The sequence below is a fragment of the Bufo gargarizans genome, chromosome 5 (genome assembly GCF_014858855.1).
Source record: "Bufo gargarizans isolate SCDJY-AF-19 chromosome 5, ASM1485885v1, whole genome shotgun sequence".
Classification (NCBI taxonomy): domain Eukaryota; kingdom Metazoa; phylum Chordata; class Amphibia; order Anura; family Bufonidae; genus Bufo; species Bufo gargarizans.
The window spans coordinates 493,429,057-493,454,131 of NC_058084.1; the positions used below are offsets into that span (position 1 = coordinate 493,429,057).

General features: G+C 41.4%; 1 long non-coding RNA gene across 1 annotated transcript; it reads right to left on the bottom strand.

Annotated features, from left to right (window-relative positions):
- Positions 1-287: 287 nt before the first annotated feature.
- LOC122939244 lies at positions 288-24,674 on the bottom strand. The gene is made up of 3 exons (XR_006390112.1): positions 24,575-24,674; positions 23,726-23,773; positions 288-474 (listed from the first exon to the last, which is right to left on the bottom strand). It is a non-coding gene; the product is annotated as an uncharacterized LOC122939244 (long non-coding RNA).
- Positions 24,675-25,075: the final 401 nt, after the last annotated feature.

Below are 25,075 nucleotides of genomic sequence, written 5' to 3' on the forward strand. Positions count from 1 at the left end.
ACCATTTGCATATGAGTAAAGAAAAAAATGTACCAGCTGCAGCCCCCTGAAATTAACGGAGTGGCTGGTTGGACATGCCTGTGGCGCTTATTTCTATGGGAAGTCCGGAGATAACTGAAAGCTGTATGACAGGCCACTCTGTTCATTTCAGGGGGCTGCAGGGAGTACAGGGTTCATATTCTCTGACTGTTGGGTCCCCCACCGATCTAATTGTTATCCCCATCCTGTGGATAGGCTATAAATAGCTATAACTTAATCTACAACTTACAAACTTTCTTCTAAAGGTATCTTCTAAACAGAGCGTTTTATGTGCTGTTCCCAAAGTTAATCAAAAGCTGCAGTCCCAGAATCAGGGAGTAGGTCCGTTCTCCTAGAGGTTCACACACAATCTCTTTTCCAGAGGCCGTTTCCTCAATCACTGGCTTCAGCCACCTCGATCTCTGAACCAACCGGCAGCAGAAACAATTGTCATCCCTTCAAAAGGAAAAAGACATAGTGCGGACCCGCAAGTAAAAGGATTCTCAGTATTTTATTCTACTTACAAGATCTGTTCTTTTGACATTGCACATAAAAAAGTAGTATTCCTGCCCAACCCGGGTTTCGCTACCTGCTTAGTCTGGGGCATCACATTTATTACTCCGTCACACTGATCACATGTTAACATCAACTTCCCAACCCCCAGATGATCGGGGATTGGTTATTGATACCTTATTGGCATTTTAACAATTTCTGTATATTTTTAAAACCACAATCTCTTACATTTTATTAATATAAAACAAAAAATATATAAAAAAATATATAAAACTAATTTATATCTTTCTACGGCATATTAAGATGCATTTTTATGGCGTACTGGTAGCAATTTTATATCAATCCCTTACTGAATAGAGAGAGGGGAGAAAGCAATTTAGTCATATGGAAGAGCTATATTAATGGCTGCTTGTTTATCTGGATGGGGGAGTAGACCTCTCTGTGGGAATTTATTACGTACATTAATGAAAATACCTGGAACATTAAATTCACTGAAAATATTAGCAAAAAGTCTGTGAATTTTCTGGATCTGGAAATTATGGTAAGGGATGGTGTTATACACACCAAAACCTTCTGTAAGCCCACAGATTGAAATGGCTATATAGATGTGAAAAGTTGTCATTATAAACAACTGGATTAAAAACATACCGAAGGGTCAATTCCAGAGAATAAGGAGGAACTGTTCCCAAATAAAGAATTTATGACAAACAGAGTGAGATCGTCCTGGAGAGGTCTAGAGAGAAGGGCTATAAGGAGGAGATGTTGAGGACCCATAGGGAGGAAGTACAATCAGGAAGTGTGGAAGTAAAAAATAGAACAATGGGAGATGGCGATAGATATGTTTGCATTTTCAACATCATATTCCATAGTATGTCCTCAAATAAAACATATCATCCAGAAAAATTGGGGAATCCTAAAAAATAATGGAGTGATAGGCCGCCTAATCCCGGATAAACCCACGTTAATTTCTAAACGTGCACCCACAGTGAAGGATAAAATTGTACATAGCTGTTTGAAGAAAGAGGGGCCCTAGGTAGTAAGGAACGCGTTTACCTGGTGTGGCTTCTGTATAGGATGTAAGAACAGATTCAAAGAGGAAAAAAAACACAGAACTAAGGATATGGTTGAGTCGACAGTAAATCAAAGGGAGTTAAAAGTAAAAGGAAACTTATCCTGTGAAAGTGCAGAAGTTATTTATGTTCTGGAGTGCCCGTGTAAACTCCAATATGTGGGAAGAATACTAAGAAAATTTAAAGTAACGATAAGTGAACACATTAGAAACATCAAAAAAGGTTTAGACACTCAGTGTTACTGCACATTTTAAACAAATGCATCAAAAAAATCCAGAAGGTCTGAAATTTATGGGTGTAGAAGTGGTGCATAAAAAATGGAGATGAGGGAATCCGGTGAAACAGATAAATAAAAGGGAAGTGGAATGGATATACAACATGAGTACATTGCAGCCTGTGGGCTTGAATATTGAGTGGGATATTAAATCTGCATGTATGATATAATATAGAGATACCCCCTTTAAGTATGAGAGAATATTATGTAGGTGATGGATAAAATACTTACATATGTGCCCCAAGGATGACTCTATATGTATCGTTAATAAAATAATAATAAAATCTTTTTTCATAGGGGCCTATTAAAATATAACATTAAATTAGGATGCCAATTATATTAATGAGGTAGGGATTGGTAAAATCTGGCCCTCGGTATTGCCATTCTGGGCATGTATACCTTTGTGATCTGTTTTCTCCCAGAGTAAATTTGAAGAGAGGCAGAATCTATTAGAGAATATACGGTACACAGTGGAGGGTGCACACAGGTATTTGTTTCTTCCTTTGGTTCAAGCTAGTCTTATGAATGACTGTATGTGCAGAAGGAATGAGATACATACCGTGATGTATCCCTCCTATTTTTTGTATACCGACTTCTGTAGTGAAGATCGGACCGATTATTAGATAGAATATGGCGCTCCTCCGAGTGAAAGTTTAAACCCTGAGATGCTATAAATGCGTCTTAATATGCTGTAGAAAGATATAAATTAGTTTTTGATGTAAGATGCCTAAACCTTAGTGTGTGAAGGACACCCTGTATAAGATCCTAAAGGACATATATAGAGTAAACAAGCGTGTATTTCAATACCTGTTTTAGAGAATTAGCATTGTGAAATTTTATATATTTTTAATATATTTTTAGTTTTATATATTCGCCGCTATTACTAAAATGTAAGATAAGTTTTCTATCATGAACAGAGCAAGTTCTTGGTTCAGAAGTGAGTTAAGAGATACCATAATTAGTTACAGAGGAAAAATACATGAGGATAGGTTAATACACTTGTATGTTTATACTATACCAATCCAGGGTTTCTGCCTTTATCTGGAACCTTGAAATCTCTTTACTCTTCATCTGTCACACCCTGCCCTGTGGGTGTTCTGAGGAGATCTGTCAGAGTTGCTGCACATGACTCGATCTGACAGTTTGTTTTGTTGTGGGTTTGAGCGGAATCCCACCTCCTCCCAGGTGTTGCTCTTTAGGTAATTGGTGAGGCTATTTATTTATCCCTCTCCCTATAGCCTTTGCGGGTTATAGTTCTGCCTTGTGTGAGCTCTGGAAGTTTGGTGGATTGTCTGCTCCAACACATCTCTAGATAAGTCCTTTTCCTTTGTTCCTTCTGTGTCTGTTTTGACTAGGCCTCTAGGGTGACGCTAGCTCCTTCGGTTGTTAAAGGAGCTGGGTGCCTCTTTCCCTCTTCCCTACAGCTGAGGGTTTGGTTCAGTGTGTTATAGTCATACATGGGCATGTGCATATCTACCATCGCGATTTGCACATGGGCATAGAAGCTTAGGGAAAGTGTTTTAGGGATTGCTAGGAGGTGATCCCTTTGTTCCCTAGCATTTGGGGCCTAGTCAATTGTTTTGTTTGCTTTGCCGTGTTCTGTCCTTATCTTACCTACCGTGACATTAAAACCCGCCATACCGTATTTTTTTTTACCTTGCTGTTTGCAAAATGGAAACTATTGATACTTTGGTTGATCGCATGCCGTGATTGTCTTTGGAGGTAGCTGACCTCCGCAATTCGGTTGCACGGTCTCTTTGGCATCTGGCGCCGCTGGGGAAAACCAGGTCTGCCTGTAACCTAAGGTCGCTCTCCCTGATAGGTTTTCCAGGGGAAGTGATAACTTTGTTCGGTTCAGGGAGTCCTGTAAATGGTATTTTCGTCTGCGTCCGATTTCATCTGGAGACAAAAACCAAAGAGTAGGGATTATTATTTCTCTGCTAAAAGTTGACGCTCAGTCTTGGGCTTTTTCTCTGCTGACCGGTTCACAGTCCCTCCAGTCGGTGATTGAATTTTTCGGAGCCCTGGGCCTGATTTATGATGACCCAGACCGGGTCTTTATGGCTGAATCTAAGTTGCGTAGCTTGTGCCAGTAAGAATGTACTGCTGAGTCGTATTGTGCTGAATTTAGAAGATGGGCGACTGACTTGGAGTGTAATGATCCTGCACTCCGTAGTCATTTCTGTCAGGGGCTATCTGAGAGATTAAAAGATGCCCTTGCATTTCATGAAAATCCTGATTCTTTGGAGGCGGCCATGTCTTTGGCCGTACGGATTGATAGACATCTTAGGGAGAGGTGCAAGGTTCCTCTCGGGCAGGGGCTGATGTCTGGTGGAAAATCAGTCCCTGTCCTATGACAATTGAATTAGGGGCTGGAGAGGAGCCTATGCAATTGGGTCAGGTTACTTCTTGCTCTGGTAACAGGAATTTTAGGAAGCTGTTACTTCTGTGGTAAAGAAGGTCATTTCGTTAATGTGTGCCCTTTTTTAAACCTCAAAGTGGTAATGAAAAAAAAATAGGGGATTCCTTCAAAGAAAGAAAAAACCTCCTTTTCTCTTGGTAGTGTGAATGGGGAGTCAGAGCAGGCATATTCGTATCCTACCTGCAGTACCCGATTCCTCCTGCCTGCCACGATGGCGGTAGATTCTGGAAATTTTGAGTTAAAGGTATTTGACAGTGGCGCTGGAGTTAATCTTATTGATTTTCAATTTCTTCAGAGTCATGCTTTTAAAACTAGCGCATTAAGCAAAGAGATACCAGTGTTTGCTATAGATTCCGCCCCCCTCTCGCAAAGATGTCTAACTCATATTGTTTTCATGATATTCATTTGAGGGTGGGTGAGTCTCATGTTGAGTTCATTTCTTGTTTTGTTATGAAAAGTTTGCCTGCTCCGATGGTTCTAGGATTACCATTGTTGATAAAGCATAACCCTACCATGGACTGGCAAACAAGACAAATCAGTAATTGGAGTGAATTTTGTATGAACAACTGTCTTAGTGCCTTCAGGGCTGCCTCAATTTCTTTCCAATTTTTTGGACGTATTCTCGGAGAGCGGAGCTCAGGAGTTGCCCCCTTACCGAGAGTATGATTGTCCGGTCAATCTTATCCCCGGAGCAAAACTGCCAAAATCTCGGTTATATAATCTTTCTCAACCCAAAAGAGTAGCTATGCGGGAGTATATTGCCGAGAGTTTGGCAAAGGGACATATTAGACAATCTAAGTCCCCTATGGCTGCTGGCTTCTTTTTCGTAAAAAAGAAGGACGGATCCCTTAGACCGTGTCTAGATTTCCAGGAACTGAATCTCATTACTGTCCGTGATCCTTATCCTCTTCCCTTGATTCCGGATCTATTTGATCAGATTGTTGGTGCCAAGGTGTTTTCTAAGTTGGATTTAAGAGGAGCTTATAATCTGATCAGAATAAGGGAAGGAGATGAATGGAAAGCGGCCTTCAATACCCCCGAGGGTCACTTCGAGAACCTAGTCATGCCCTTTGGTTTAACCAATGCTCCAGCGCTTTATCAATGACATCTTTCATCATTTGGTGGGGAGGTTTATTGTTATTTGCCTCAATGACATAATAATTTACTCACCCAATATGAAGACTCATCAGGATCATTTAAGACAAGTGTTATTGATCCTTTGGGAGAATACATTGTATGCTAAGTTGGAAAAATGTGTGTTTGCTGTTCAGGAGCTGCAGTTTTTGGGGTACTTGCTTTCTGCCTCCAGTTTTCGTATGGATCCCGAAAAAGTCAGCGCGGTACTGGAATGGGACCGGCCGGAGAATCAGAAAGCCCTGATGCGTTTTTTAGGATTTACTAATTATTACAGAAAATTCATCCTGAATTATTCCACCATTGTCAAACCTTTGACAGATATGACTAGAAAGGGCGCTGTCTTCTCTGTCTGGTCGGATGAGGCATTACAGGCTTTTTCTGCTATTAAGAAATATTTTGCTTCTACTCCCATTCTGATGCAACCTTATGTTTCTCAACCCTTCATTGTGGAGGTTGACGCGTCAAAAGTGGGAGTCGGAGCAGTCTTGTCTCAGGGTCCCTCTCCCAGCAAATGGCGCCTGTGTGCCGAAAGAAATTGTGATGTTGGGAATAGAGAGTTGTCGGCCATCAAATTTGGCCTTTGAAGAGTGGCGTCATTGGCTAGAATGGGCTACTCATCCAATTACGGTATTTATTGACCATAAGAATCTGGCTTACCTGCAATCTGCAAAGCGTTTAAATCCTAGGCAGGCTAGATGGTCATTGTTTTTTACCAGGTTCAATTTTGTGGACACCTATCGCCCTGGGATTAAAAACATCAAAGCGGATGCGTTGTCACGTAGCTTTCCTGGGGGGGGGGGGGGATTTGGAGGATCCCGCTCCGATTTTGGCTGATGGGGTGGTGGTTTCCGCTCTTTACCCTGAGCTGGAGATGGAAGTGTTGGGGGCTCAAAAAGAGGCACCTGATTCTTGTCCTCCATGCAAGTTGTTTGTTCCTTCTGAACTGCGATACAAGGTGTTCAAGGAACATCATGATACTGTCCTTGCGGGACATCCTGGAAGTAGATCCATTATAGATCTTCTTTCCCGGCGACTCTGGGGGCCAGGGTTGCATAAAGGTGTTGAGGGTTATATAGCAGCTTGTGATACCTGTGCACGCGCGAAGGTGGCTTACACTTGGCCATCAGGATCTCTTCTTCCTTTGTCCATCCCATCTCCATGGACTTCATTACTGATTTCCCGAGTTCCTCTGGGAAAACAGTTTTTGGTGGTAGTGGACCGCTTCAGCAAGATGGCTCACTTTGTACCATTATCAGGTTTGCCCAATGCGAAAACTGTCGCTCAGTTTTTTTTATAACATTGCATCCCCCTATCAGACACCACATCAGAGGGAATCTCTGATGTGGTGTCTGATAGGGGGATGCAATTTGTTTCCAGGTTTTGGAGGGCGTTTTGTTATCGTCTGGGTATTCAGTTGTCTTTCTCTTCGGCTTTTCATCCTCAGTTGAATGGTCAAACGAAGCGCACTAACCAAAACCTGGAGACCAATTTGAGGTGTTTTGTCGCTGAGAATCGGGATGAGTGGTCCTCGTTCTTGTCTTTAGCTGAGTTTGCCTTGAATAACCGTAGGCAGGAGTCAACTGATAAGTCACAATTTTTTGGCGCATATGGGTTTCACCCTCATTTTGGTACTTTTTCTGGGACTGAATCTTCTGGGATACCAGAAGAGGAGAGATTCTCTTCCTCTTTGTCATCTATCTGGCGGAAGATTCAAGTTAATTTGAAAAAAATGGGTGAAAGATATAAACGGATGGCTGACAAGAGACGTATAACTGGTCCGGACGTGTGTGTGTGTGTGTGTGTGTGTGTGTGTGATTTGGTGTTGTTGTCGTTGGACAAGCTGAAGGTACCTTCTTGGAAATTGGGTCCAAGATTTATTGGCCTTTACACTTAATACTTTCACTATACTTTGCCTTACGCTAATCACTACGCTAGCTACATGCGCCTTACTAAACTAACTATCGCTAATAACCACATGTTACACAGATAGTTGTACATAAAACACAGTATCTAGTACACTAAGCACGCAATGCACTAACAATACAGCACTAAATAAACAGTACTAAACTACACTACACGGTTCCCAAATTCCACCCACAAACTAACTATACAATACACTCACACATATACATTAGCAGCCCACCCACCTAATTCTACTTACTGTCCCTATGGGGTACGACAAGGGTTAACTGTGGAACTGCAGGGGTGTATGCAGGCCACAGACACAGATACAGTGGGGGGGGGGGACAGCAATGCAAGGATTAATACCTTGCACGTATTACAGAGAGGGGGTTTGTGGGTTTGTTGCCAGGGGTTATTCAGGGGTGCAGGGGTTTGGAGGTCAGGGGTTAACCAGGGGTTCTTCAGGGGTTGTTCGTTGGACAGGGTAGGTTGTTCAGGGGAGTAGGGGTTTGGATGAACAGGGGTTAACCAGGGGGGATAATCGTTGGTGGGATAGGGGTGTGGGCTCAGGGGGTGCAAGGGTAGGGGGTCAGGGAATCGTTGGTGGAGTGGTAGGGGGTCAGGGATATATCGTTGGTGGGATAGGGGTTATTAAGAGGGGTATACTCAGTCCAGCCAGGGGGGTCGCTCCTGAGCGCCGATTGCGCTCTCCTTCAGAGGGGCCGCTCGGGGTCCTTCAGCCGGGGGGGGTGCTCCGTCTCCCTGAGCGCCGATTGCGCTCTCCTTCAGGGTGGGCCGGTAGGGCTCTCTTCAACCGGGGGGTCCGCTCCCTTCTGCCCCCAGTGCAGGGGCCGCCGGATATTTATCTCCGGCGGCCCGCTCCGCCCACAAGGTGGCGCGCGCACGCCCGCCCATCAGAGCCACGTGGGCCGGCGCAGTAATATGACGTCACTGTACCAGCTCGCGCGTCCCCGAACGCGCACATCGGGGACGCGCCATATACTAACAGGCGGGAGAAGCCTTTGATCTCTCGCCTGTAGCCTTTATCATTCCGGGCAGCGCGATAGTAATCGCGCTGTCAGAATGCGCATAATAGAAGGAGGGGAGGTTTCTCCCTCCCTTCTATCATGCATAATTATCTCCAGCAACGCTGGAGATAATTAGAACAAAGGACTCAGATTCTGTTGAACCTGAGTCCTTTGTAGCCATCAGGATGACCGGACCCTTGTCCGATCATTCTGATGCAATCAGCCAGATTGCATCAGTGTGAATGCTTGGGGCACATTCACACTGATGCACCTGGTTTCAAATATTGGGGCCTATGGATATGGGGGATATATATATATATATATATATATATATATATATATATATAAAATATACATGTGTATGGATGCTTGGGGCACATCCATACACATGTATACACCGATACTGGGGTATATAGGGACATATATTAGGGGGCATATAAATATATATATTATAAGGGGATCTATATTTATACACCTATATTATAAGGGGGCACAGTTACCACATGTTTCCCACAGGGGCCACCATGAGCCCCCATGGGCCACTAAGGGCAGATGTGCGCAGATGCTGGGCACATCTGCGCACATCATCCTATAAAGTGACCATTAATGCATGCATATATATCATACATGCATGCACGTGTTTGCATGCATATATGTATATATATGCATGCATCTCAACCCTTCCTCAACAATCTTATTCAGGTTTCCCTGTTTCTGGAAGAGGACTGCACTCACGATTTTGGTGGTGAAGCCTGTTTCAATGAAGAAGGGTTTCCCACCTTCTAGGTAAGCAAGGCATGGAGTTTGGGTGAGTCTAGCTTTGAGCTCATTTACAGCTTGCTTGGGGCGTTCACTTATGTGAATAGTTCATCATACCCAGGAAGGATCTCAACTCCTTGAGATTTATAGGTGACTTCGTATTGGTCACTGCTTCCTCCTTCCTTTTCTGCGGGTTCATCAGCAGTGATTTCGTGACCTAGGAAATTGACTTTGGTATGACACCATTGCGCCTTCTGCAAAGAAAGTTCATACCAGCTTTCCTCAGTTGGGTTAGTATATGCCTCAGTTCCGCAATGTGTTCCTCAAAAGTCATGCTTTTGATCAGGACGTCATCCACATAGGATAAGGCACCTCGTTCAGTGGCATCAGGCATTGTCTTATGCATGAACACATCAAACTCATGGCCTGCATTAAATGTACCCGAAAGGCAACCGGGTCCAGGTTGTTTTTCCATGGACACCTGGGAAATCTTATTAACTATTTTAGTTAATTTAGCCACTTGTTCTGCCAACTGATGAAACCGATCTTTTGATTTGCGCACAGTTTGGTTTTGTGGTGTACCCTTACTAGAAGTAGGAGATCGACTTCTAGGTGAAGATGAGGGTTCAGGCCTACCTTCCTTCTGTTGTCTGGGCCTGTTATTCCAGCGCATGTATCCCGGGGGACCCCTTTTGTAATATTGGGGATGGTAGTTAGACCTTTTATCACCATTATTATCCCCCTCTGACCCATTGGGGATATGAGGCTTTGTTTGCTTTGGTCCTGTTGTCGCTGGATTTGTTGGGAAGGTCCTGTAGATGGAGGGTACCTGCGTGGCTGCTTTTCAAATCCCAGGTTGGGGTTTATTTGAACTTCTGCTATGTTTTAGTCTGGGGACCTTTTGTATCTCCTCTCACCCGTAGCATGGCACTCACTGATGTTATACAGTGAAGTTGCAGCCATTACCAAACTGTCCAAGGAAAATTTAAATTGCTTAGGCATTGCATCATAAAACAGTTGTTTGAATTCCCCACATTCCTAATTTGAGGACCTACTGTATACGCTAACCCATAGGCATTTTAAAGGATAGAGAGGAGTTCCCGGGGACTTTGATTGGGTCTACATGTGAGTTTATAAATATCACATTTTGCAGCAGTAATAGTTCGGTAAGGGACAAATAAAATTTTTACCTCGTGCAAAACATGCTGCCAATCCAGGATCCCCCTGTCCTTGAAGGAAATAAAGTAATGGCAATACTTATTTTCAAATGCCCATGGTAGGAATCTGATCCTTTCCGCATCAGAATACAATTTTAAAGAATCCATGTTGGACTGGTACAGTGATCAGCAATTTCAGGAGAACCTTTCTTAGAAAATTTAGGTACAGTGGCATTGAGAAATTTAATGATACTTGAGGAACTCTGATCCCCTTCTGCATAATGAGCTTTTTTCTTTCCAGAGACCACTTCAACATATGACGGTCGCCTGGAACTCTCATCCCCCTTTTGGGCAAACTCATGTCTGCGCGGTAAGGAATAAACCACACGCTTTTCCACATCACTGTCATAATCACTCATACTCCGATCACTTCCATCATACCCACTTGGCACAGGTGATTTAACTCTAACATTCCTCTCTAGAGGAAGGTGTGGTGGGACACTTCTGTGGCCTTGTGCATCGCTAGTGCCTAGAAAGGTGGTTATAGCTTGAAATACCTGACTTAATTGGGTAAAGTCCATCTGTGTAATCATGCCATCACCCTCAGGTGCATTAGTGTCTCAAATGGATTCGGCTTTAAGAGCACGTGATGATGACATATTTATATTTTGGGGTGTTAGAGCTGGGGGATCCAAAAATCTCTCATTTTCTCTACCAATAATCAGTACACAGATATATCAACAGTGATAAGCGGATATAGCACTATAGTCTAGATGAGGCATGCTCAACCTGCGGCCCTCCAGCTGTTGTAAAACTACAACTCCCACAATGCCCTGCTGTAGGCTAATAGCTGTAGGCTGTTTGGGCAGGCTGGGAGTTGTAATTTTGCAACAGCTGGAGGGCCGCAGGTTGAGCATGCCTGGTCTAGATATTTGCGAATTCTCGAAATGCCAATATTTGCGAGCAACACTATAAATAAAAATTTGCAAGCAACACTATATATCAACAGTCTGGCCAGCCAAGAAAATTATGGAACGTTTTACTATTTGCACAAATAATTAATAAATTAACATGATCTCGGTGGGACCTCCATTTTATGTCGGAAATGTTAAGCAAATGGCTTTACATAAAAGAAGGGATCAAAGAAAAAATTTAAAAGGCAGTTGATCCTCGAGGTGGACATAGATAACACCTCAAAAAGAGTTTGATTGGTTATTTAATTATATTGTGCAATCAGTAAAACAAGGTACAAGCATGCAAAAATATAAATGATATATTTACATATATTTTAAATACAATAATTTAAAATACAAAGATTAATCAATGTGAAACTCAATAATCTGCAAAGATACACAGTGATATGCAGTACCCAAAATTCACAAATACCATCATATACAACAGTACCTCTCAGACAGAAGAATATAATACAATCCGCCTCAACCACAATTTTTAGATAGAAAAACTCAATAATGTTAATAAAAGATACGAACCCTTGCTCTGCACCCAAGTATGGCAAATCTCAGATCATGTGGTAGCAATATAAATGATCAAGCCTGGTATTGACTATGGACTAAAATTATTCCAATCAGAGAGTTACCTCTGAAATCAATATTTAGGTCTTTTATTCAGTAATATGCATCGTTACTTAGTAGTGACAATATTTGCTAAATATCAGGCTGATTAATTTATATCATTACTACACGAAACAAAGTTATACATTACCGAGAAAACAGATGATGTGCAGGGACTAAGGGAAGTCAGCTCTAAGGTATGATCTGGTCATTAGGATCTTTCTCCTGGGTTTTCTTTGTTTCTCTGTGTTTTCTCTTTTTTTTTTTGTTGTTGGTGATGGTGGTCTTTTTCCTCGTGTGTGGTCTATGATCACATACTTATTGTGGTATTTCTATAGAACAGGTTGTCACGGATGCGGCGATACCTAATATGTATACTTTTTTATTTATGTAAGTTTTACACAATGATTTAATTTTTTAAACAAAAAAAATCATGTTTTAGTGTTTCCATAGTCTGAGAGCCATCGTTTGTTTCAGTTTTTGAACGATTATCTTGGGTAGGGTATTATTTTTGCGGAATGAGATGACAGTTTGATTGGCACTATTTTGGGGTACGTGTGACTTTTTGATCGCTTGCTATTACACTTTTTGTGATGTAAGGTGACAAAAAATGGCTTTTATTACACTTTTTTTATGGTATTCACCTGAGGGGTTAGTTCATGTGATATTTTTATAGAGCAAGTTATTACAGACGCGGCGATACCTAATATGTATACTTTTTTATTTATATAAGTTTTACACAATCATTTCATTTTTGAAACAAAAAAAAATCATGTTTTAGTGTCTCCATATTCTGAGAGCCATAGTTTTTTTCAGTTTTTGGGCGATTATCTTAAATAGAGTCTCATTTTTTGTGGGATGGGATGACTGCTTTATTGGCTTTATTTTGGGGTGCATATGACTTTTTGATTGCTTGCTATTACACTTTTTGTGATATAAGGTGACAAAAAATGGTTTATTTAGCACATTTTATTTTATTTTTTTACGGTGTTCATCTGAGGGGTTAGGTCATGTGATATTTTTATAGAGCCGGTTCATACGAAAGCGGCAATACCTAATATGTTTATTTTTTATTTTTACTTGAAACTTTTAATTTTTTTAGGAAGAAAACTAAATTTTTTCAACTTTTTTTTTCACTTTATTTTTTGTCCCACTTTGGAACTTCAACTTTTGGGGGTCTAATCCACTTTATAATACATTACAATACTTCTGTATTGGAATGCATTGACTGTATGGGTAATACAGTGTGTATTAATCAAACAGCTTCCTGCCTGTTAGATCCAGCCTTCCATGCTATCGGGTCCCCCCTAGAGCCCCACGGGGACACATTGGCACCGCTGCCCGCCACAACCTGTAAAAGCTGAATTGACCTGCGGTTTGCGGCGATCGCCAAAATGGGGGGTCACGGGACCCCCAGTGCATTGACCCAAGGTGCCTGCTCAATGATTTGAGCAGGAACCTTGTTCCGATCACCGCCCGCCGGGCGGCGGTGATCGGAAATACACATGACGTACCGGTACGTCATGTGTCCTTAAGTAGTGGGAGATCATGCCGTACCGGTACGTCATGTGTCCGGAAGAGGCTAAGGACCGGGCTCATTTTCACCTTAAGGACCAGGCCATTTTTTACAAATCTGACCAGTGTCACTTTATGTGTGAATAACTTTAAAACGCTTTTACTTATCCAGGCCATTATGAGATTGTTTCTTTGTCACATATTGTGCGTCTTAATTAATAAAAAAAATAATAATTTACAAAAAAAATGGAATAATTAGAAAATTTCTAAGTTTTAATTTCTCTGCTTCTATAATACATGGTAATACCTCCAAAAATAGTTATTCATTTACATTCCCTATATGTCTACTTTATGTTTGGATCATTTTGGGAATGCCATTTTATTTTTGGGGGACGTTACAAGGCTTAGAAGTTTAGAAGCAAATCTTGAAATTTTTCAGAAATTTTCCAAAAATTCAGGTCAGGTCTGAAGTCACTTTCTGAGGCTTACATAATAGAAACAACCCAAAAATGACCCCATTTTACAAACTACACCCCTCAAGGTATTCAGAACTGATTTTACAAACTTTGTTAACCCTTTCGGTGTTCCACAAGAGTTATTCGCAAATGGAGATTAAATTTCTAAATTAAATGTTTTGGGCAAATTTTCCATTTTAATCCATTTTTTCCAGTAACAAAGCAAGGGTTAACAGCAAAACAAAACTTGCCCTGATTCTGTAGTTTATAGAAACACCCCATATTTGGTTGTAAACTACTGTACGGGCACATGGCAGGGCGCACAAGGAAAGGAACACCATATGGTTTCTGGAAGGCAGATTTTATTTACACCATGTCCCATTTGAAGCCCCCCTGATGCACCCCTAGAGTAGAAACTCCATAAAAGTGACCCCATTTTGGAAACTATGGGATAAGGTGGCAGTTTTATTGGGACTATTTTTAGGGTACATATGATTTTTGGTTGCTCTATATTACATTTTTGTGAGGCAAGGTTACAAAAAATTGAAATTCAGAAATTTCAAATCCATTTGCCAATAACTCTTGTGGAACACCAAAAGGGTTAACAAAGTTTGTAAAATAAGTTTTTGAATACCTTAAGGGGTGTAGTTTCTTAGTTTGGGTCACTTTTATGGAGTTTCTACTCTAGGGGTAGATCAGGGGGGCTTTAAATGGGACATGGTGTCAAAAATCCAGTCCAGCGAAATCTGCCTTCCAAAAACCATATGGGGCTCCTTTCCTTGTGCGCACTGCCGTTTGACCATACAGCATTTTACGACCATATATGGGGTGTTTCTGTAAAGTACAGAATCAGGGCAATAAATATAGAGTTTTTTTACTGTTAACCCTTACTTTGTTAATAGAAAAAAATTATTAAAATGGAAAATTTTGAAAAAAATTGCTGTTTAGGGACAGTTTTGTTCATTTTAGGGGTTAGGTCATGTGTTATTTTTATAGAGGAGATTCTTATGGATGTGGCAATACCTAATATGTCTACTTTTTTTAAATTTAGGTTTTACACTATAATATCCTTTTTTAAACAAAAAAATAAAAAAGTTAGTTTCTCCATAGTCTAAGAGTCAGTTTTTTTTGTTTTTAGCTGATTGTCTTAGGTAGTAGCTCATTTTCTGTGGGATGAGAGGACGGTTTTATTGGCACTATTTTTAGTTGCATATGACTTTTGATCTCTTGCTATTACACTTTTTGTGATGTAAGGTGACAAAAAAATGGCTTTCTTTACACCGTTTTAATTTATTTTTTTGACTGTGTTCATCTGAGGGGTTAGGTCATGTGGTATTTTTATAGTTCAGGTTCCTACAGACACGGAAATACCTAATATGTATACTTTTTTAATTTATTTTAGTTTTACAAAATAATATCATGATCGGGGCACGTGTCACACTGAGTGGTGGTGTCCTTCCGTAGCCCCCTCCTGTGAAACACTCTGCACTTTTTTGGGGACCGTCCCTTCTTTCCAGTATGGGGGACCACACCTGGAAAGTGTTGGCGAGAGACGTTCCGGGCGCCTCCAGTTCCTGAGGTACTCCGGCCTGCTCTTTCCCGGTGAGAAAAGATCATGGCCTTGAGGACTGCCCCATAGAACTGCAGGAATTCCCCTGTGTTGCCAGCGCTCCGGGACAGCACAAAAGAGTTGTACAAGGCAACCTGTACAAAGTAGACCGCAACTTTTTTGTACCATGCCCGGTTTTTGCGTATGGCGTTATATGGCTTGAGGACTTGATCAGAGAGATCAACTCCTCCCATATACCGATTGTAGTCCACGATACAATCAGGCTTGAGGACCGTTGCCCCGGTACCTCGCAAAGGGACAGGGGTTATGCCATTACAGTGAATTGTGGACAGTACAATGACATCCCTCTTGGCAACAGGTTTCCACTGGTAAGGGCAAGGGTCTCACCCCTGTGGATAGGTACCAGGAGGGGGTGCGTAGGGAGGCCGCGTTGATTTTTCTGCACGGTCCCACAAGTGGACGTGGATCTGGCGGTGAGGGACTGGGACAAGGGGATACTAGTATAAAAGTTATCCTCGTACAGGTGGTAACCCTTATCTAGCAGTGGGTGCACAATTTTCCCGCTAACACCCAGAGTGGGGGGACATTCTGGGGGTTGAATACGGGAATCTCGCCCCTCGTACACACGAAACTTGTAAGTGTACCCTGAGGTACTCTCACAAAGTTTGTACAGCTCCCTTTCAGGTACATAGTAGTGTTGATCACGAATATTCGAATTGCGAATTTTTATCACGAATATCAGCACTATATATATTTATAATTTCAGTACACATGATCCCTCTCTGCTTCTAGCTTGTGAGCCAATGAGAAAGCTGCAATATCTTTGACTTTAGGAGTAGTGTTGATCACGAATTTTCGTAAATGCTAATTTTTATTGCGAATTTTTCACTAGTATATAGGCCTCCAAAAATATGGCCCTGAAGCGATCAATGACTGGCCTGATTTTGTACAGGCGGTCATAGGCAGGATCACCTCGGTGGGGACATGCTGCATTATCTGCATAATACAGACATTTCCGAATGGCCTCAATACTGGAACGTGTCTTGGCCATGAAGTAAAGTGGGGTCTGGTAGAGGACGTCCCCACTCCAGTACTGCCTGACACTGGGTTTTTTGACTAGGCCCATGTGCAGCACGAGGCCCCAAAACGTCCTCATCTCGGCTGCACTGATCAGAGTCCAGCCACCGGACCTAGCCAAAAAGGAGCTCTGGTGTTGAGTAGTGTTGAGCGCGAATATTCGAATTACAAATTTTTTTCTCGAATATCGCAATTTCGAGATTTCGCGAATATTTAGAATATCGTTCTATATATTCGCGAATTCGAATATTCGTATTTTTTTTTTTATTATAATATTTTTTTTCTTTCCCACTTCTCTAAAGTTGTTCTTACCTGTCCTTTGGATTCCTGGCTTCCTGGCTGCTCCAGTCAGTGGCGTTTTCAACTTACTGCTATATTCCATATTAGCTAAATTACAATCTAATCTATATGTGTATTTTACGAAATTTCGCAAGTTGCGATGCGAGTAATATAATACGAAATAATCGCATGAAGATTTTAACTTAGCACTGCTATATTCCATATTCTAGCCTAATATGGAATATAGCTGTGCTAAGTTAGCACTGCTCTATTCCACACTAGGCTAGAATATGGAATATAGCAGTGCTAAGTTGAAATCTTCATGCGATTATTTCGTGTTATATTACTCGCATCGCAACTTGCGAAATTTGCAAATGTTCTTAATATTGCTCTAACTTCGTCTTTTAGAATATTACGAATATTCTAAAAGACGAAGTTAGAGCAATATTACGAAATTTCGTAAAATACACATATAGATTGTAATTTAGCTTATATAGTGCTATAATCCCTTTTTTTTTCCTCTAATTTTTTTTGCCTCTTCTGAACTTAAGTTTTGTAAAATATGTACACTGTTAAAAAATATTACTATAGCAGTATATTAGCTTAAATACAATCTATGTGTATTTTACGAAATTTCGTAATATTGCTCTAACTTCGTCTTTTAGAAATTTCGTAATATTGCTCTAACTTCGTCTTTTAGAATATTCGTAATATTCTAAAAGACGAAGTTAGAGCAATATTAAGAACATTTGCAAATTTCGCAAGTTGCGATGCGAGTAATATAACACGAAATAATCGCATGAAGATTTCAACTTAGCACTGCTATATTCCATATTCTAGCCTAGTGTGGAATAGAGCAGTGCTAACTTAGCACAGCTATATTCCATATTAGGCTAGAATATGGAATATAGCAGTGCTAAGTTGAAATCTTCATGCGATTATTTCGTATTATATTACTCGCATCGCAATTTCGGCTTTTGCAAATGTTCTTAATATTGCTCTAACTTCGTCTTTTAGAATATTACGAATATTCTAAAAGACGAAGTTAGAGCAATATTACGAAATTTCGTAAAATACACATAGATTGTATTTAAGCTAATATACTGCTATAGTATTATTTTTTAATAGTGTACATATTTTACAAAACTTAAGTTCAGAAGAGGCAAAAAAAAAATTAGAGGCAAAAAAAGGGATTATAGCAGTATATTAGCTAAATTACAATCTATATGTGTATTTTACGAAATTTCGTAATATTGCTCTAACTTCGTCTTTTAGAATATTCGTAATATTCTAAGAGACGAAGTTAGAGCAAATCACGAAATTTCGTAAAATACACATATTAGCCTAGCCATAGTCAATTAGCATAGGAACGTTGCCTTATACTATCAAGATAAATAATCGCAATACGCGAAAAAAAAATTCGTATATTATTCGCGATAATTGGAATAATTACGAATATTCGATTTCGACGAATATAACACGAATATTCATTCGAATATTCGCGAAATATCGCGAAATCGAATATGGCACCTCCCGCTCATCACTAGTGTTGAGCAATGAACTGTTAAGCGAACAAGTTCATTTGCTCCACCATCAGATTCACAAAGTGGTCACTGAAAAAATTCCTGGTTGGCCAACAAAGTCTAAATCTTCTGGGGTACACCAGACAAGTTCACCGGTAGGGGGATCAGGTGGACTTATCTAGTGGGCCGGAAAACTAGTACGAGCCCCAGGGCTGCTCATTCTAGTGTGGGCCACAGGGTCCCTGGCATGGGGTTCCCCTGGCTCCGCCGCCTTGGGGGCTCATCATCACTAGATGATGAGGAGGACGCGGATGACAAGAGGAAAGTGGTGTCATCCTCGTCCTCACTGGGGCTCTCGGAGTCAGAGACAAGCAGGGCGTATGCCTCCTTGGCCGAGAAGGTCCGGCAGGCCATAGGGAAGTGTGTGTGTGCGTGTGTGTAAAACTTTATTTAGTGTGCGTGTGTGTGGGGGGACGGGTGTTCACGTTCACTTATACCCTACCCTAAACCCACCCTAAACCTAACAGAAAAAATAAATACAAATAAATAAAAAAATGAAAGCCCCCCCCAAAAAAAAAATAAAGATTCAAACTCGTTGATCAGCGGTTCGAAGCTGATCAGTGGTGGGGTGGGCGATGCGCTATCAGTGGCCGGACGCTAAGAGTGCCGGCAACAGTCAGCGCAACCACACAAAAAAAGCTTGCACCCTAAAAAATATGTGTGTGTGAGGGGGCAGGGGGGCAAGCTGTAGCACCCCTGGGGGGTCTAGGGTCGCACAGCTGAGTGTGTTGTGGATCCCAGACACCCGATCAGGGTAACGCCCCCCAAAAAAACTCCCCCCCCTAAAACTATCCCTCAGTCTCCCTGCCTAATCTAACCTTTCCCTAAACCTGTCCCTAATAACTTTTGAGTGCCAGATTGCACTATGGTGGCTCACGTGAGGGTGCTGGGCTCAGAGGTGGATGACGGGCTCCTCTCTCCTGGCTCCACAGAAGCAGTGTGGAGGAGAAGAGCAGAGCTGGGGGAAGTTAACCCTCCCCCGTCCGCTCGTCCAGCCAATAGGATGCAATCCTGAGAGGTGATGTCACCACCACCTCTCAGGATCTAAGGATGGGGATTGGTGATGTATTATCACACCACCGATCACCATCTTATTCCGGGTTATCGGGTTAGGACCCCGCTCGGCATTGTCACAGAGTGCCTGCTGAATGATTTCAGCAGGCACTCTGTTCGGATCACCGTCCGCCGCGCGGCAGTGATTGGAAATACACATGGCGTACCTGTACGCCCTGTGTCCTTAAGGACTCGGACATCTGGGCGTACCTGTACTCCCTGTGTCCTTAAGAGGTTAAGGGTTAAATATCCAAATATGACTTTATCTCACATTCTATACACATGACCTCTGGAACCTATATCAAAGCTAGAGGGATTAATTCTGACACTTTTTACCAATTAAGGACAGACTTCTAGGCCCCCCTTTGAATGTTTCTCACACTGTTAATTTATGGGACCTATAATAATATGAATGAGCCTTGTTTTCTCAAAGAGATATCTGTGCCTCCTCTGCTACACCAACGGTTAATTGATTGTTAGTAAAAACACCACATCTTTATAGATACTCATTAACAAAGTCCATACCCAAACTGTCTTCCTCATATAATAGGATTATAGGCGTTCCTAAGAATATATATATATATATATATATACAGTATATATATATTTATGATAACAGATACATAAACGTCCTTAATAATACGTAACAATATAAAACGATACATATGTCTTATTGATTGTCACAAGGGTGTCAAGAGCCACGTCTGACTCCGGTTTACCCGGGGTCAGGAAGTTGCAGCGGGTGGCTGCGCGCTCTATGTCTAAAGATCGCACTGTTACTTAATGGTAGCTTTCTGTGTTTGCCTCGCAATCCTTTTTGTCTCACTCAGGGATCCGTAGCTTCTTCTCCTCAGCTGGTTCTTGTCCGGCACTCCCAACCTCCTTATATTCCCCTCTCCCACTTCTCTGGTTGCCAGATATAGAGCTTCCTGCCTGGACTTCTATACTGACCCACTGGAGCTGAGTTGCTGTTATTTCTGGTTGTCGTACCAGAGCGTTACCCTCTGGATCCCTGTTGGTTGTTTGTTGTCGCCCACCTGGGACTATATGTTTTGTCAGTATTGTCTGTCCTCTCCCTGGTGTTTCCCTTTAGTGTTAGTGGTGCGGACTAGTGTTCCCATCGCCGTAGTCACTACTTAGGGCTCATCTTAGAGAAAGCCAGGGTTTAGGCACATGATCGGCGTACGGGTGAGAAACCAGTCTAGGGACGTCAGGGCAGTCAGGTGCCAGCCTTAAGGTGAGTTAGGGGTCACCATCTTTCCCTCTCCCTTGGACAGGGCCTTCCTTTTCACTCCCTTTGCGTCACGTATGTGATTGGCACGCCGGTCGGGATATTGATTTTCTTATACAAAACTAAGGTTGATTATAAGCGTATATAGATATCATGGATTTTCGGTTTCATTAATAAATATTAAACTGTAGAGGTGATTAGCACCAGCTGCTTCTAGAGAGCACCCTTATCCCCTGTCATAAATCCATAAGGAGACAAGAAGGCCTCTTTTCAGACTGGTACATCCATGAGAAGAAATCTTATTAAGGCCTCATGCACACGACCGTGCAGTTTTTGCGGTCCGCAAACCGCGGATTCGCAAAAAAAACGGAAGCCGCCATGTGCCTTCTGCAATTTGTGGAACGGAACAGGCGGCCAATTGTAGAAATACCTATTCTTGTCCGCAAAACGGACAAGAATAGGACATGCTTTATTTTTTTTGCGGGGCCACGGAACAGTGCAACGAATGCGGACAGCACACGGAGTGCTGTCCGCATCTTTTGCAGCCCCATTGAAGTGAATGGGTCCGCACCTGAGCCACAAAAAATGCTGCTTGGATGAGGACCACAAAAACGGTCGTGTGCATGAGGCCTAACAGTGACCTTTCCATGAACTTCTATTCCACTCTACATGAAGATTCACACAAGATGGTGAATAGAATCCAACATGGCTTTTATAGGCCATTATTATCCACTATAACTAGAATAATTATATAAATGTTTTATACACTTATGAAAAAGCACAACAAAGTATTCTCAGCGATATTGGTTTAATGGGCAAAAGCAGGCTCCCTTTAAACATACATATTAAGGCTACTTTCACACTGGCGTTTTGGCTTTCCGTTAGTGAGATCCGTTCAGGGCTCTCACAAGCGATCCAAAACGGATCAGTTTTGCCCTAATGCATTCTAAATAAAAAAGGATCTGTTTAGATTGCATCAGTTTGCCTCCGTTCCGTCTCCATTCCGCTTTGATGAAACTGAGCCAAACGGATCCGTCCTGGCACACAATGTAAGTCAATGGGGACGGATCCGTTTTCACTGACACAATCGGACACAATAGAATGGATCCGCACCAAACGCGAGTGTGAAAGTAGCCTAACATAGATGTACAACTAAGTTTAGTTTACACCAATCTCTATTTGTGTCCTGAAAAGTGACATTAGTCGCCGGGCGTATTCGGAGCTCTATAGTGTGCGGCCTTTCAGGTCACTGCTATTATTGCTGCTTGTCGCTTGCATTACAAAGTGACTCTCAGCCTCAATATAATAGCAACAATAACATAGGATATGTGCACAGTGGGGCCACTACATAGAGCTGTAGAAAATCCAAAAAGTATGAGGCAGCAGAATTTATGAATTCATTTTGACAGCTGACTTTCTCCTGGGAAAGATAATTGTCAATATGCCTTATACACAAAGTGCCAACATGCAGAGCTAAAGGCTACAGAACGACAGCTACAAAGTATGATGACAATACATACAGCAGGGGTAACACACACACTCTTAACTCAAATTTCTTAACTCATCGCGTTATCTTGAAACAAAAGCCATTGAAAAGCAATTGCTTAACGCGTTTAGTTGCATTTAGTTTAGATAACATGTCTCATAAAGCATGTGTGTTAACCCCGCTACATCTGTAGTCATAGAAGCAAAGAAGTTCCTGCATTCGGAATTAATAGGGTATGAAAGTTTAGCCCCAACATAAAGAGAATTGGATAGATAGATAGATAGATAGATAGATAGATAGAATAGAATAGATAGATAGATATAACAGATAGATAGAACAGATAGATACGATAGATAGATACAGTAGATAGATAGATAGATACAGTGGATAGATAGATAGAACAGATAGATACGATAGATAGATAGATAGATAGAGAGAAACAGTAGATAGATAGATAGATAGATAGACAGAGATAGATAGATACAGTAGATAGATAGATACAGTAGATAGATAGATAGATAGATAGATAGAACAGATAGATACGATAGATACGATAGATACGATAGATAGATAGATAGATAGATAGATAGAGAGAAACAGTAGATAGATAGATAGATAGATAGATAGATAGATAGACAGAGATAGATAGATACAGTAGATAGATAGATACAGTAGATAGATAGATAGATAGATAGATAGATAGAAAAGATAGATACGATAGATAGATACAGTAGATAGATAGATAGATAGAGTAGATAGATAGATACAGTAGATAGATAGATAATATGTAGATAGATAGATAGATAGATAGAACAGATAGATACGATAGATAGATAGATAGATAGAACAGATAGATACGATAGATAGATAGATAGATACAGTAGATAGATAGATAGATAGATAGATAGATACAGTAGATAGATAGATAGATAGATAGATAGATAGATAGATAGATAGATACAGTAGATAGATAGATAGTGTCTAACAGACATTGATAGCCTATCCTGAGGATAAGTCATCACTTGTAAAATTCTGAAAACCCTTTTAACTCCGTCACACATAATGGCGTACATGTACGGCATTATGAGCCCGCAATTGTATGGAGTAGTCTGCTGTGCTGAACCATTTCCATACGAGGCAGGTGACGGCTGTATAATACAGCAGGGACCTGGCTGCAATGACGAGGAACAATGATCATGCCGAACCCCCGTCATTTAACCATTCAGATGCCGTGTTCAACAGCGATCGCGACATCTGTTAGGTAAGACAGAGCGATGCAGCTCCCTCTGCCTTTCAATCGGAGTCCCCGCAGTGAAATCTGCCAAAGCTTCCCAGGCCTGTCATGGTTAGCTTCCTGTTAAGCTGTGCACCAGGGGCAGCTCAGCTGGCAAAGTGTCAGAATCCCATTTGCCACAATAGTTCTCTAAAAAAAACTACAATAACTCCCTGGATCAACGACCCCTCTCTAGTAGCTATGACCTGTAATATTATTACACTCCAGAAATACATCCAGGCCCCTCTTGAACTCTTTTAGTGAACTCACCATCACCACCTCCTCAGGCAGAGAGCTCCATAGTCTCACTGCTCTTACCGTAAAGAATCCTCTTCTATGTTTGTGTACAAACCTTCTTTCCTCCAGACGCAGAGGATGTCCCCTCGTCACAGTCACAGTCCTGGGGATAAAAAGATGATGGGAGTGATCTCTGTACTGACCCCTGATATATTTATACATAGTTATTAGATTGCCCCTCAGTCGTCTTTTTTCTAAAGTGAATAACTCTAATTTTGATAATCTTTCAGGGTACTGTAGTTGCCCCATTCCAGTTATTTCTTTAGTTGCCCTCCTCTGGACCCTCTCCAGCTCTGCTATGTCTGCCTTGTTCACAGGAGCCCAGAACTGTACACAGTCCTCCATGTGTGGTCTGACTAGTGATTTGTAAAGTTGGCAGGACTATGTTCTCATCACAGGCATCTATGCCCCTATTTATACAACCCATTATGTTATTGGCCTTGGCAGCAGCTACTTGACACAGTATGGAAAAGACAGAAGACATAGCAGAGACCAATCTATCTATAACCATCCTTTGTGCTGCTGGTCCTAAGGAGGTGGTGCCCTATTCTAAGCTCCACTATAGGACCTTATAGGTTGTTGTTAAACCCAATGAAGTATTCCCCTCATTACATGACCACAATTCAGGATGAGTTGTCCTCAGTCACACGTCCACAATGCAGCTTTTACCATATTAGAGCAGCATCATTAACAGGAAGAGCATTGATCTAATTGAGGGCGATGGTCATCTAAGCATCTGGAATAAAATGTAATCTGGTTGGATAATCTCAAATTGAAAATCATTTTTTCCCCACTTAAAATTTCCAATTTGACTCTCCTCATTAGTGCCTCCTGTCAGGGTGAATTAATCATGTCAGGTATACAGGGGAGATATATGGAAAGGTCTCAGCGCACGTCCACTTACTTTCTTGTCTGCTGTCTGTCATGTGTAATTGGATAAATTCACCTCGATCTCTCCGGCTCACTCAGATTAAGAACAGTCTGAGCCCGTGCTCCGATCCCCAGGCATTTGTTTTTGGCTGTACATTATATTTCATTATCTGTCATGGTAACTGAATGGCAGGAGAACAGCGCTGGGGACAGAATGTAAATTATTGAGGAGAGACTGGGAACAGGGCTAATCATCTCCTAAAATTAGTCACTTGTTTGTGCGTGTGCTCAGGTCCTCTTATAAACACGATCCTATGAATTATAGCTTCGGAAACAGAGAAAGTGATACTTCAGCTTCATGGCAATAATATCCTATCTACCTATCTATCTATCTATCTATCTATCTATCTATCTATCTATCTATCTATCTATCTTCTAATCTAGTTATCATCTATCTATCCTTTATCTATCTATAATCTATCTTCTAACCTAGTTATCATCTAATCTAGTTATTATCCATCTATCTATCTATCTA